This window comes from Vicugna pacos, chromosome 6 (genome assembly GCF_048564905.1).
Source record: "Vicugna pacos chromosome 6, VicPac4, whole genome shotgun sequence".
In the NCBI taxonomy this organism is placed as follows: Eukaryota; Metazoa; Chordata; class Mammalia; order Artiodactyla; family Camelidae; genus Vicugna; species Vicugna pacos.
This window is the reverse complement of record NC_132992.1, coordinates 95,596,518-95,609,559: the sequence shown is the minus strand read 5'-3', so window position 1 is coordinate 95,609,559 and position 13,042 is coordinate 95,596,518. Positions and strand designations below refer to the sequence as shown.

Genomic DNA, 13,042 nt, shown 5'->3' with positions numbered 1-13,042 from the left:
AATGAGAAAGCACCAACATCAGTATCTGCTCCCCAGCATCTTGAGTACTGACAGTATTCTGCGGAACAGGAGCCACACTGCGTCTGAGGAATGGCTAATTCTAGGGCTGGAATGCAGGTGATTGGCCTGCAGGTCCTTGTGGTGCTAGACAGCAAGGAAATGTTCAGATAAATGGCTGGGGGCAGGTTAATGGACATAGGAGCCAACGGATTGAGCTCCCAGTGGCCAGCAAGCTGTAACAACTACAGGAGCTAAAGGGATAACTTAGTATTACCTTGATACATAGTGTGAAAATATACCCATGATGTATGCTGATATACGGAGACTGGATACATAAATCTAATGGAGGAGGAAGGGCAAAAGTCCCCGAAGGATTAACACCAGGTAATTTGTTGTGATTACCCTTCCTCTAAGAAGGTGAAACTTAACACCTCATCCCTGAATGTGCCTGGCCTCAGAGTCATGGCAGGAATTGTGGGCGACCTTGAGTTTCACAGCGAGTGTGTAGACAGACTACCCGTGACGTGATTCATGCAACTTTTCTGCATCTGAATTAAAAGCCATGTTCTGTGAACAACAGCAGCTCAGCAAGAACACTGAGGGCGCACAGACAGGCCACGAGGCGGAGAACACGCTCTCAGACGCCGTGTCTGGTGAAGGGCTTCTGTCACGAGCACACGTGAAACTTACAGCTGAGCGACAGCAACGAAAGCAGCCAGTCAGAACTGGGCCCATGGCCCGAGAGGGGAGACAAAGAAGAGAGACAAGGTTTGCAACTTGGTTTTTCATGAGGGAAACAGGAAACAGCGTGATGATGAGACTCTGCTACTGATCTGCTACAAAACACTGAAAGAGTAGAACTTCGGACATAGAGTGGACCGAAATCACCTCTCTTCAGCTTTCTGGAAGGAATGTGCATAGCGACAAGTCTGGAAGGCCCCTGACAGTCTCCCGGGGGTAAGACAGACACCATGGGATGAGGAGGGGCTGCCCAGTGTTTATCTAAATACTTTGGATATTTATGCTCCCACCAGTGTCTGCGTGGGAAGGTTTCTGTCACCTTCACACATCCGTCCTTGACACTCCTTGGATTTGCTCACAGAGCAGGGTTTCATGGCAGCTTCGATGTCATTAGGATGTATGCGTTTCTATTGTTCCTTTTTAACGATCACTTGGCCCCACTTTCTAGGGCAGCAGCCACCTAAATGGCTTTGTCATCATCTCAGCCCAGCCCTGCCTCCCAGTCCCTCAGGGTTTCTGACACACTCAGGACATGAGTGGTCACACTGTGTCTCTCACACAGTAACACACGGCCGTGTCCTCAGATCTCAGACTGCTCAGCTCCACGTAGGCTGTGCTGGTGGACGTGTCTGCAGTCAAGGTGACTCTGCCCTGGAACTTCTGTGCATAATTTGTGCCACCGTCTTCAGGGTCAATTCTTCCCACCCACCCAAGCCCTTGTCCAGGGGCCTGTCGCACCCAAGCATGTAGTAGCTGGTGAAGGTGTATCCAGAAGCCTTGCAGGAGACCTTCAGCAAAGCCCCAGGCTTCCTCAGCTCAGCCCCTGGCTGCACCAGCTGGACCTGTGAGTGGGCACCTGGCGACAAGAGACACAACTGGATGAGATACCCATCGACTGGTTCCCGATCCCCCCTCATCCCAGAGCCTGGGGAGCCCCTGACCTGCAGCCACTGCCACCAGGAAGAGGGCTCCCCAGCTCCAGTCCATGGTGAGGGCTGTGCGCTGGGGCGTCTGTGGGGGAGAGGGAGGGGCTGAGTGGTGCTCCCAGGGCTCAGAATGTCCATGTTTAACACCGGACACCTCGGCTTGTTTGCATGTTCATGAGGCTGAAAACTTTATGCTGATGACCTGGACCAGCTTGGGAGGGAGCAGGTGGGGGCCGAAAGGGCCCTCCCGAGTAGGAGGCTGAGGGTCCACACCCTCACCTCGCTGGAGGACGTGTGTGCCTGCCACCTCCCTGAGCTCTGTAAAGGGAGCGCCTCCCGTCAGGAGCCATTCTCACCTGGCCGGGTCCTCGTCGCGAACCCACCCTCGAGCGACTCGGAGACCCTGAGCCTGCTCTGGGCTTTCATAGCTGAGCGACGTACTCCTGGGATCAGACAGCCTTCCACTCTGCCTTTTTGAATTAATAAAGCTGTCCCTGCCTCCCAGATCCTTTCTACTGAGATATTAGGAGCCTGAAAATTCTCTTTTAAATGTGGTTCCCACGGACTCACTGAGTCGTGTAAATGCCTCCGATACTTGAAGACACACCAGCAGTCCTTGTCGAATTCACAGTATAGACGGAATTTTGAAAAAAGAACCCAGGCGCTCATAGGAAACCCCTCACACCCCTTCTGCACCTGCCACCGGGTCTGTGGGCGTGAGGGGGCTCCCGAGCGCCCCTGCAGCCCTACCCTCACTGTGCAGGGCAGGGACCCATCTGGGCTCGCAGGAGACGCGTCTCCCAGGGCCTCTGGTCCAGTGTTCAGTTCCTCTGCCATGATGTCAGAGGACACTTTCAGAGACACTAAGCTTTTGATCTCTTCTTTCAGTTAATGAACTGGCCGCACCAGGCTGGCATGCTCTGCAGGATGGGGCCCTCCTTCCCTGGAGCTGCCAGATGCACTGACGCAGTCAACACGCAAGGCGACTCCGGGGAGAACTGGAGGGGTGGGGGCCTCTTACTCCTTCAGGCTCGTCTGTATGAAGGTCACAGCTGACTATGTCTGCGGGTATAAACCCAGGTAGCTTAGAGCCCACTCCACACGTACCTGTTCAGCAATGCACCCGGACACACACACACGCACACGCACACACACACGTATGCGCACACAAACCACACACACGCACACATGCACACGCACGCACACGCACATGCGCACGCACACCCACACGCCCACGCACACACCCCATGCACACACACATGCACGCACACGCACACCCACACACATGCGCACATGCACACGCACACACGTGCACACACGCACACACCCCACGCGTGCACACACGCACACCCACATACATGCACACACGCACACACGCGTGCGCACACACACACATGCGCACACACCCATGCACGCACATGCACGCACACACATAGGCACACACGTGCACACACACACGCACACACTATGGCTGGTATTTACAGCTCTGGCCGCAGATTTGCCCTCCTCCCTGTATGTGACTTGCTTTCTCACAAGGAAGAGAAGAAATGTGATTCAACCAGAGAGCTGGAAAGCGCGCTGGCTTACCTGTTCCCGCAGCACCAGGAGCCTTGTAGATGCCTGGGTGGAAGTGTCCAGGCTTCCTTGTGAGGGTTAGACCCCCTGGCCCAGCCACGCCCTGTCCATGCAGCCAGCACTGACCCCCGACGTGGGGAGGGTCCCCCTAGACCCACAGCCCCAGCTGGTCCCCATTGCAGAGGCACAGCCAGGAGGCTGGAGGGCAGGACCTTGAAGGACACTGGACAGGGCGGTCTCCCAGCAGAAGAGCCCCTCATGCAAGGGGCACCTGGCCAGCTGGGGGCTTTTCTGTGGAGTCGTCCTGCCCCTCAGGCTCTCATGCTCCGGCCTGGCCTCACCTGCTGGGGATTTATCAGAGCACCACCAACCTGGGGAAGCCAACACCTGGCCTCACCCCCAGTCCAGCCCTCCTGTCTCACCCCAGGGAGGGGAGGCCTGAGAAGCTCTCATGGGGGTCAAGGCTCAGTACAAGGAAGGCCAATTGTGGGGCCACAGACACGTCACCTGCCGCATACCTGCCCGCACATCGATGGGGTCTGGTTGACAACAGGGTGTGTGTCTGACTTCTCACTGGGATGGGAGAGCCTTCCAGGAGTCTTCCTTCCCCCCAGACTTAGGGAGATGTGACTGACAGAGAGCCCCCATGCGTGTAAGGTGTGCAATGTGGTCCTTTGACGGGTGTCTGAGCTGTGACATGTTTACCACCATCAGGTAAGCTTGCACACCCTTCACCTCGCATGACCCGCGACGTCTTGTTGCTCCTCTTGCTGTGGTGGGCGTGATACAGCTCAGCCCTCAGAGCGACTCCAGAGCACCAAACACAGCACTTGGAACCCTAGTCTCGGGGCTGCGCCATCTCCTGACCGCCAGCATCTCCCCACTGGCTCTGCCTCAGCCCTGGGCCCGCCCTCTGCTCTGCGCTCTGCTGGGGACGTGGAGGGCCTTTCCACGCCTCTGCTGGCCATTCACATGTCTTCTTTGCCCAGGTGTCGGCTCAAGCCTCTGCCTGCCTGTCCTTGGGGTGGGCTGGGCCACTTGCTGGCTTGCTTCTGAGGAGCAGGAGCTCTCCGTCATGCTTTAGATGTTAGCCTCTCATCAGACGTGCCTTTTGCAAACACATTTCCCCGTTCCGCAAGGGCCTTTTTACTCCGTTGGTTCCTCCTTTTCTGTGCAGAAGCTTTTTAGGTTGGTGTGGTCACGCTCGGTGATGTTCACTTTTGTTGCTTGTGCCTTGGGGTCATGCCCCCAAAATATCAAGGCAAGATATTCAGGAGTTTTCATCCTAATATTCTGCATTTAAGTCCTTAATCAAGTTTGCATTCGTTGTTGTGAATGGAGGAAGAGGGGGTCCAGCTTAACTCTTGGACACATGGACATTAGTTTCCTCAACACCATTTATTCAAATGAATACTATTTCCCCATTGAGCATTCTTGAGATTCTTGCCAAATGTGCGCTGACCCTGCACACGTGAGTGTGTCCTGGGCTCTCTGCCCCGTTGGTCTGTGTCTGTGTCTGCACCAGCCCCACTCTGTGCGGACATGGCTTTGCAGTGAGCTTCAAACCAAGAGCTGTGACGCCTCCAGGGCCGTTCTCACTCAAGGTTGCTCTGTTTGGGGTCTTCTGTGGTCTTTGTGGTTCGGCACAAATGTCAAGGATCTCTTTTGTTGTTGAAATCCCGTTGGCGGTTTGCAGGGACGGCGCTGCAGGTCCAGGTGGCTGGTGTGGAGCCGACGGCACGGCAGCGCTGACTCGCCTCGTCCGTGGCGCGGGGCCTCATTCCGCTGACTCGTGTCTTCTTCGGCTTCTCCTCAGGGTTTTACAGGTTTGGGGTCCGAAGCCTGTGCTTCTTGATCAAGTGTGTGTCTAAGGGTTTACTGTTTCTGATGCTGTTGTAAAAGTAACTGTAGCCTTTAATTCCTTTTTAGAAAGTTTACTGTGTGTTCAGAAATGCAGCTGACTTTTGTGTGTTGAGGTTTTGTCCTGAAGCCTCACTTAGGTCATTATCTCTAGTGTTTATCTGGTGGCGCCTGTAGGGTTCTCCGTATACAAGGTCGTGTGCGATCAGCAGACGAAGACGGCTTCGCTTCTTCCTTTCCGATTTGGATCCCTTCATTTCTTCTTCTTGCCTGGTTGCCTGGCTGTGGAACCCTGAGTCCCGGCACGACGAGGGGTGGTGCGTGTGGGCGCCCCTGACCTGATCCTGACCTTAGAGGCAAGGGTGCAACCTCTCAGGGTCGCAGTCTCAGCTCCGGTTCTGTCTTGTGTGGCCTTCCTCACGCTGGCGTGGTTTCCTTCTATTTGTCTGGAGTTCTTACTGTGAAAGAAGGCGAACTTCGGTCAAACGCTTTCCCTGCCTCTGCTGAAATGGTCACAAGACTTTTTGTCTTTTGTTTCATTGATCTGGTGTATTACGCTTATTGGCTTGGAAATGCTGGCACCCTCTTCGTCCACGGGACAAATCGCAGCTGACCCTGGCGTGCGCTGTGTTTAGTGTGCTGCTGAGCTCAGTGCGCTGCTGTTTTGCTGAGAGTTGTTGCGTCTGTGTTCACCAGGGTCATTGATCAGTAGTTCTCTCGGCACACTTTCATCTGGTTTTGGTGTTGGGGTAACGCTGCCCTTGTGCAATGAGCCTGGGAGTGTTCGCTCCTCCTCAGTCTTTTGGGAGAGGCTGAGGTGAACTGGCATCACTTCTCCTTCAGTGTTGGGGGAGTTCAGTAGCGAAGCCTTCTGGTCCTGGGCTTCTTGTGGAGACGGCTCTGATGACTGTTCCAGCCCCCTTACGTTTGGTTGGTCTACTCAGACTCTCCGTTTCCTCACCTTTCAGACTTGGTGCTGCAGTGCAGCTCCCTGATGCTAGTCCTTTGACTGATTGGTCACTCATCCGTCTTGAACGAACACAGTGCCCGCTGCGTGAAGCACGCCTAGAGAAACGCGCAGATGAGGAGCCGGGCTGCTGTGCCGCTGAGCCCCCTGCGAGGAAGCCCTCGCTAACTGACCACTCGGGTCGGACCCTGCTTCCCTCTTCCCTCCAGTCCCGGCCTTCCTCCTCGCGCTCATGCTTTAAGTTTGTGATGAAGCATGAAAACTAGAAACCCTGGACACCCCGCCCCCAGATTCTAAGTCAGGCCGAGCCCGGGCCAGGCCTGTGCCCCTCAACCATGACCTCGTGCTGTGGCCCTGGGCGCGCGGTGTGCCCTGCCTTGTCCTGTCAGCTCAGTGCTGCTTTCCCAGTTCCCAGAAAGGCCGGTGCTGAGGTGCATTCTGCAGTCACGATGAGAACCGCAGGGCTGGTCCAGCCACGATGCTGGGTGTGGGGTGGGGGCGCTTGGAGGCGGGGCTGGCTAGCTTTCTCTTGGGTGAGTGCCTCAGGCATCCTAGCCAAGGTCTCCATCAATGGGCAGAGCATCTTCTGTTCTGCCTGTAGTTTTACAGGGGTTGGAAGGCTGACGTTTCTTCCCCAGGCTCATAATATGTCACTTCCTTAATTTGGTGGTCCTGTGAGATCTCACATCTGTGGCTCCTCCTGAGAGGCGTGCACCAGCAGGCATGGAGACGACCAGAGACCAAGCGCAAATGCAGCACTGACCATCGGCTTTTGCTGCTGTCCCCGTGCTCCTTGGCTTCTTGGAGGAGGTCCGCTGCCTACACTCCACCAGCGCCCAGTTGCAGGCGCTGCGGCGCGTCCCAGGCACATGGCAATGGCAGCGGCTTCCCCTGGTGCAGACCCCTCTACGCCTGCGTTTCTCAGGTGCACCGAATACCCCGGAGCAGCCAAGGTGCCGCCGCACCAGGCGTCGCCACGGAGCTTTCCGGGAGCAGGCGGGCCGCCAGGTCTCGCACAACCACCATCTTTTGTTCCTGCTGGGGGCTCCTGCAGCCCCAGACACCGGACCCCCGAGATCGGAGACTGATGGAGGGCAGCATGAGCCCCCAGGCAGGTAGGCAAGTGGCGTCAGCCTTCTGCACAGGACACCCGCTGCTGCCCAGCCTGGGAGTGGATGGAGTGCTCATCTCTCCTGCGGGGTCCGACAGGCAAAGGCAAGTCCCTTTAGGCCCGTATGGGGAGACCCCCTCATCCAATGATTTTGGAAACAATGAGGAGGGAGTGAAACAGCCTATGGCTGTCCCAGGGTTACAGGGAGAGGCTGGCAACACGAGGAAGAACCCACCAGTCATGAAGTGGCCAAGGGGGAGGGGAGGAACAAGGGGCAGCAGGACCCGAGGCTCTCACAGCGTCCGCGCTCCTGCGCGGCCTCCGGACGGCCGGCCACTGGAGGGACGAGGGGTCGGGCAAGAGCCAGCAACTTTGCTGAGAAAGCCAGCAGACCCAGAACATGTGTGCCGGCGTCCCCAGGGGCCGTCTTGCCTGGGGTCTGATACTTGCTTCTTTTATGGTGCAGAGACGGGAGGTGAGGGGGTAAAGGGGGGAGGCTGACAAGTTGCTGCGGGTGCTTCCTGGCTCCGGCCAGACTCCGGAGCGGATGTGTTCATTTCCTCCCTCCTGCAGCCGCTCACGGGCAGGCCTGGCCAGGCTGCTTCCCGGGAGCAAACAGAGGCCTTTGGCCTAGCGCTCAGGCACGTGGGCAGGGTTCCCAGAGACGGGCCGTTATGTGTGTTTTAAGCTACAGATGAACTCCCTTTAGTGAGGAACTTGCAGCAAAGGCAACAGAATACCAAGGTTAAGTGAAAGAAACAAATGCAGACGGAGTCAGACTTGTCCGTCCCTGTTCCAAGGTGGCAGCGTGACGTTGAAGTAGAGTAACTACCTATTTTCACATCGCGCAGGAAACAAACGTGCTGCCCTTGACCGTGACCTGTTCGTGAGTGTCCGGTCCTCTGTGGACAACTGCAGATCTGTATAAGCATGTGTGAAATGCTTGCTCTCCCACACTGGGCACCAGCAGGGCCCCTGGTGTGCCTGGCGGGGGCGGGGGTCAGCGCAAGCACAGGAGGGAACTTACAAGGTCCCGGAGAGACCCGCACAGGATTAGAGGGGAAACCCCGGGGGCTCACAGTCAAGAGGAGTTTCTGTTCTCACCAGCTGGAGCGAGAAAGAACGAAATAAAACCCCCACACAGAACACTGGGGGTGGTTGCTCAGTCAGCCCACACGAAGCTTCAGAGCAAAGCCAACAGGAGCAGGAAGCGTGCTAAGCAGAGCAAGACACGAGAACTGAACCTGTTTAACACTGCCCAAGACCTATAAATTCTACGTAAAGTCAACACTGCCTGGCTCCCGCCGCCGAAGGGGAGGAGGCGAGGTGCTCACGTGCAGGAGGAGAGCCGTCTGCAGAAGGCGAGCCGGAAGTGGCCTGGGTGGGAGCTGGGAGGCAGGCAGTGGTGCTAAAAGACGCACTGAGCTCGGATCCCTGGAGGAAAGGCTGCACATGCCGAACAGAGGCCGGCCCCTGCTCCCCGCTCCCTTCCCACTCCCTTGCTAGGCCTCACAGACGCAGCCCTCCCACCTCCCGGTCAGCCCACCTGAGCTCACGTCCAGGCCCCCCTACTGCCTCGCCTGTGGCCGTTACCTGGTCCCTCAGGTGACCGCCCGGGGGTGGGTGCTAGCAGCCCCGGCACCCTCTGTTCTCAGTATCTCCCTGGGAGGAAGTGGCCACTGCACGTGGCGCAGACCTGGCCTCACTGAGGACCCTCCCTTTGCCTGTTCTCATTGGCAGATGCCCCACGAGGCTGGCAGAAGGCCTGGTCACCCTGAGAGCAGCCCTCTTGCCGCTGGGACTCTGGGCGGTGCTGGGACTCTGGACGCCCCCTCATGGCGCTGCAGTGGTGTAGACTGACGGGCACAGCCGGCTCAGAAGCCGGAGGTCACACCCCACCGCGTCTGCCTGCAAACACCACGACAAGAAGCTGCCTTCAGTGCACGTCTCGCCCACCTGAAGGGAGGCCAGTCTCTGCCTCTCCTGTTTGGCTCATCAGCTGGTCTCGGTTTGCTCCTGTGCTCAGAAGAGCCTCTACCCCATCCGACGTTGCAGACTCTCCTAGAGTTTTCATCAAGTCACAGTTTCTTATGTTTTGTTTGGGAAAAAATCTCAGCCATCGAGTCCACAGATATTGGATCTGCTGCATGCTGTGTCTCCTGCTTTGTTCTGTTAGCACACGCAGGGCTGCTCCTGCCGCCCAGCTGCCCCGCGTGCCTCCCGTTCCCTGCAGCAAACCCCTGTGCCTGTCCCACACGAGTTCCCAAGTCCTCCACACTGCAGTCTGGGGGATTCCCCAGCTTCTCAGGGAGTGACGGACACGTGTTGTTTTGTGTCACAAAAAGAAGCAAGTGGAATTACTCTGTGAGCGGGCCGGTACAAGCACCTGACGCACAGGTACAGGTCTGCACGTGTGCACAGACCGCCGGGAGACCGCGTCAGAGAAAACAAGACGCTCCCCTCCAGCCCTGCTGCCGGCGTCTCTCCCCACGAAGCCAAAGCCCGCGCCGGAGAGGGCAAACCGTCTTACAGCTTCCGAGTCGCCCCATCTGCGTGGGCCCCGCGTGCTCAGGATAAGTGACAGACTAAGCACGAGAAGACGGGGAGCCACAGGCGGTCCCCTCAGCTCAGGTGTGACCCACCGGATAGCGGCTTCCACCCTCCCGTCCCACGTGGCCTTTCAAAGTGTGGGCAGGTTAACTGATGGCCAATACCACCCGCCGAGGATGAAGGCGGGTTCCCGAGGCGGGTGGGGACAGGAAGGGGGTGGTCTGTTCTTGGCCGTGTGTGTAGCAGCCCTGTCAGTTCCACAGGTCCCTCGAGATACAGCCTCCTTAGTGCGGGCTGGAGAGTGGAGTGCAGTGACCTCAGCCTGGAGGTGAGCAACCTGGAACAGGGCGGCAATCACACGCCCACTGGCAGGAGCAGGACCAGCAGCGGTCAGGGACCCGGGGCTTCCCGAGGGCACCCACAGCAGGACAGACTCCAGAGGAGCGCCTGCAGTGGCTGCCACCGGGGAAGTCTCGCCTTGGGCCGTGTGTGAGCCCCAGTGAGGGCTGTGCGCTCCGGGCCTGGGGCCGACTTGACCGTGGGCAGAGAGCAGGTGAGAGTGCCTGTGTGGGGCACTGGGGCAACACCAGCTGTGAGGTTTCCCCATAAAGTTTGTCTGCAGAAGCTGGAACAAAAGGGAAGGCAGGGCTGATGGAGGAGGGGTCCTGGGGGCCTTTTTGTGTGTGGCTGGAGGGCACAGTGTGCAGGGGAGCAGGGCCTCCCTCGCCAGGGGGGCAGAGCAGCCGGACGTGAAGGGTGAACGTGAGAGAAGGTGACGGAGGCGTCGGTCGAGCAGGCTTGGCCACAGGCCCCCCCGCCTGGCAACGAGGCGCTGCGCAGGATGGATGGGCAGAGGGCGGCCCCCGCCCGGGGGCACAGGGTGAGAGCCCAGCCTTGCCGGCCAAGGCAGCTGCTGGGGGCGCTGGGCAGGGGTGTGCCTGAAGCCGCGGGGCCTCGGCGACGCGGGGCGTGCGTTATGGGCCGTGCCTGAGAGGAGGAAGCAGGTGCCCGGTGCCAGCGGCAGTCCCATCACTGTCAGGGCGATGCGGGGGAAGACGGCTTTCAAAGTAAGCTGAGAGCTGCCGGTGTGGACGGTGCTAGGGTGGAGGCTTCGGAGGAGGCTAGTGCCTCCAAGGGGCCGCAAGCAGGCTTCGAGGGGCCTCTGGGGCGGGGCACACAAGCTCAGCAGGAGCAGCAGAGTTTGGGGTCCACGGGTGGCGGCAGCCAGCTGTCCCTAGAGACAGACAGGGCTGCTTTGCCGTGGGGCGGGGATGGACCAGCTGACCAGGCACTGGGGGCTGCTACCCGTGCCCTGGCGGGCCCCGCCGCTCCCACCCACTGCAGTGCCGGTTGAGGGGCTTTGTGCTCCTTCGGCTGGCGCCTTGGACCAGGAGGGTCTCCAGGAGCTCCCCGATCGGTGTGCAAGAGTGGAGCCTCACCGTGGGCCTCGAGGGCTTGGGAGACACTGAGGGGGACCCGGACACCCCTGAGGGAGGCAAGCCCTTCTGGGCTGCCTTGCTCTTGCTCTGAGTGCTAAGGCAGAGGGAGATGCCGGTCAGGGGGCAGTGGGAGGGCAGCGGCAGGTGAGCAGAGGTCAGCCCCTGAGAACCCCTGTGTCGGCAGACGGAGGTAGGAAGGCGCCTGCAGGCGGGGCCAAGGGGTTACAAAAGAGCCTGGGGCTCTTAGACCGGGAACAGATAGGCAGAGGGGACTCCCATCTGAATCAAACCCCCTCTTCCTTTGCCAGCAAGACTGGGCGTTACAGGGTGAGGCAGGAAGACAGGGACCCCTGTGTAGCCGAGCCCTTGCTCTGCCCAGAGAGGCTGGGGCTGGGCCGCCAATGGGAGGGGCCACGCCTGGTCCAGGCAGTGTGTGCAGGCGCTCCGTGCTCAGCAGCACGTCACACGAGGCCAGACATGAGACGGGCGTCTTCCAAAGACTGCACCCCACTCAGAGGACTTCCAGCTGAGCTGGGCCTCCTTTAAGGAAAGAGGAAAGAGCTCTGGTCCAAGGGCAGAGCAGTAGGGTGCTCCCTGTCCTGCCCGACCGACCGTCAGAGCTTCCTCCTGCTCAGACACGTTTCAGCTGCCTCCTTGGGTCCTGATTCCCTGCAGAAGCTGGGCTGTGGTCTCAGTTCTAGTTTGGCTCCGAGGAGCCTGGGGCCAAGTTTCACAGCCTGTCGGACACCCCGGGAGAGAGCTCTGACTCTGCCCATGTGCTGTCACCCCTCCCGGCTGCCCCGTTGCTGGCTCAGGGCCTGTGTCAGCCTGTCCAGCCCCAGCGCTGCCCTCCCTCAGTGCTGCAGCGGCACACAGACCCTGCGGGCTGCTGCGGGCTCTCAAGACGGGGCTGGAGCCAGGCTCCAGAGCAGTGTGTTCTGGGATGTGGGTTGGCTCCCGGTGCTGGGAACGTGGGGTCCAGAGCTGGCTCAGGAGGGGAAGCTTCCCCTCCTCCCGAAGCCAGAGGACACTGGAAGTTAGATGTTCCTCTGCACCTGCACCCTCTCTGTGAGGGCACCGGGCTGGGCTGTGTTCCCATGTTTGGCCGGGAAGGGTCAAGAGGTTGGGCCAGAGCCCTTGACAGGCACAGGGCTCCCTCCTACGTGGTCCAGAGGGAGGATGCAGGGACCCGCAAACCCCCAAGGGTTGTAGGAAAAAGCGTTTCATTGGCCCTGCTGCAGAGATGAGGGCCTGGGACCACACAGCTGTTCTTTGGTCCGCACGCCCAGGGTCGGTGATGCTGGCCAGGCTTCTGAACTCACAGCTTCACTGGTGCCGGGAGGCCACCAGCCCGTGTATGCAGGGCTCACCTGTGAGGTGCAAGGCTGGGAGTGGCCGGAGTCAGGAAAGGCATTGAGTCCTCCCAGCAGGAGACGCACTGAGGGCGCAAGGCCACGGCGGTGCCTGGGACTGTGCACAGGGCTGTGAGGACGCAGCCTGGAGCCCACCCGGGGGAGGTGCTGGGCATCATGGGGTGGCCTCCGGGCTCCGCAGGCTTGTGGCTCACTTCTTGTCCGGGCTGTCTCCTCTCTCCACAATTCCTGGGGGTCACAGGGTTTCTAAAGCTCAGAGGTGGAAGGTTCCAGAAACACTTACCCACCTTCACCAGGGCTCCAGGAAGTGAGAACCCCGGGGACCAGTGGGAGAGGCTGGGAGGGGGCCGCTGGCCACAGGCTGGACCCACGTGGGAGCGAGGAGGAATTGTTGGAGGAAGGGCTCCCATCCCTCCCCAAAACCTCTCCTCAGATTCAAGAGGGGCTTCCCTGGCCCGGGCCCAGCCTCAGCCCCTTCTCCTGGGCTCTGCCCTCTTCTT

The 13,042-nt window shown here is 59.2% G+C and overlaps 2 protein-coding genes, 1 pseudogene and 2 gene segments (V, D, J or C); 4 read left to right on the top strand and 1 right to left on the bottom strand.

Annotated features, from left to right (window-relative positions):
• Positions 1-13,042, top strand: part of LOC102541206 (immunoglobulin alpha-2 heavy chain-like) — a 206,450-nt gene that overhangs the window by 30,891 nt on the left and 162,517 nt on the right.
• Positions 1-13,042, top strand: part of LOC116279899 (immunoglobulin gamma-1 heavy chain-like) — a 165,011-nt gene that overhangs the window by 18,790 nt on the left and 133,179 nt on the right. The gene's annotated exons all lie outside the window — the stretch shown is intronic.
• LOC102538064 (immunoglobulin gamma-1 heavy chain) overlaps positions 1-13,042 on the top strand; it is a 235,425-nt gene that overhangs the window by 129,507 nt on the left and 92,876 nt on the right. The gene's annotated exons all lie outside the window — the stretch shown is intronic.
• LOC102531859 (Ig mu chain C region membrane-bound form-like) overlaps positions 1-13,042 on the top strand; it is a 115,383-nt gene that overhangs the window by 57,421 nt on the left and 44,920 nt on the right.
• LOC116279469 (immunoglobulin heavy variable 1-46-like) lies at positions 991-12,552 on the bottom strand (annotated as a pseudogene).